Raw genomic sequence first — 1,177 nt, 5'->3', positions numbered from 1 at the left:
TCTTATTAACATAATTTTTTTTCGTTTTTTTTTATAATCTAAGATAAATATTTTGTGAATAAATTATAACGATACTCTGCTCAAATCCTTCGAAACTAAGAGCTAAATAATACAGCAAGAGTTATACTAGTTTCTATTCAAACAATCAAAATGGTTGGTTAGTTTTGTTGATATTTTACATCTCAGTAATATTGTAATGATATGCACTAAATTTTGAAGTTTTGTAATATTACACATATTTTAATTTTTATTTAGTTTAAGATTTTATTCTTTATATATTTTTCTTTTGTTGAATGTACATCTAAAGAGAAAACTAAATGCTAAGCCTAACAGTTACGCGGCGCGGTTAGAAACTTGCATACCGCCTTAATGAAACTTGTTAAATGTACGGTAACTGCCTGTTGTAGAAACACAAGTGTAGAGGACGACATTTCGAAAGTCTTTCGTCTTTAGGATATTGCTTATGCAGACACCCAATGTATATGTATAAACAACAGATACTGAATATAATTTTTTATACAATAGCAATGCTAAATAATAAAGATAACAGGACATTTGGTATATATCCCTTCACACCCATCCCCAAGAAAAAAAAAATACAATTTAATTATTAAACCCAACTCTGATTTCCCTCTTAAAATTTAAACTCACGCAACTCCTTCCATAAGCCAATAATCCTGTTAGAAAATATAACTGTCTTTATTAGAGTGGAGAATTTTCCAACCTTAAAGTTAAACTTATCAGAATAGAGCACAAATAAATTGGGGAACTTTATCATTTAAATCTACAACAAAATATTGTAGAGTTCAATAAACTTACTTTTAAGCTTTTATCTAAAGAAAAAAATAAGTTTTACAGTTTTAACCTTTCTCCATGCCCATCAAGAAGCATGGAAAGCATTTTTTAGGTCTAGCAATAAGCATCACTTACATGTGAAAAAAATATTTATAGTCAACTGCATTTCTAGTATTATAGCCTTAGGTAAATGTATAAAAGAATAACAACTTGAAATTGTTCATAAATAACCCAACATCAATAAAACTTTCTTATCCTTGAACAAATTTGCACCTCAAGTTAAAAGAGCTGGATGTCTAAATAGTACCCTGCCAAGTCAACAAAAAAGTTTATGTTGGTAAGATGAATAGAAATTGAGGTAGCAGACTTGGAGAACATAAAA

The sequence above is a fragment of the Limulus polyphemus genome, unplaced genomic scaffold, assembly GCF_000517525.1.
Source record: "Limulus polyphemus unplaced genomic scaffold, Limulus_polyphemus-2.1.2 Scaffold1701, whole genome shotgun sequence".
Classification (NCBI taxonomy): domain Eukaryota; kingdom Metazoa; phylum Arthropoda; class Merostomata; order Xiphosura; family Limulidae; genus Limulus; species Limulus polyphemus.
The sequence above is the reverse complement of the archived record's forward strand: the minus strand, read 5'-3'. Positions refer to the sequence as shown.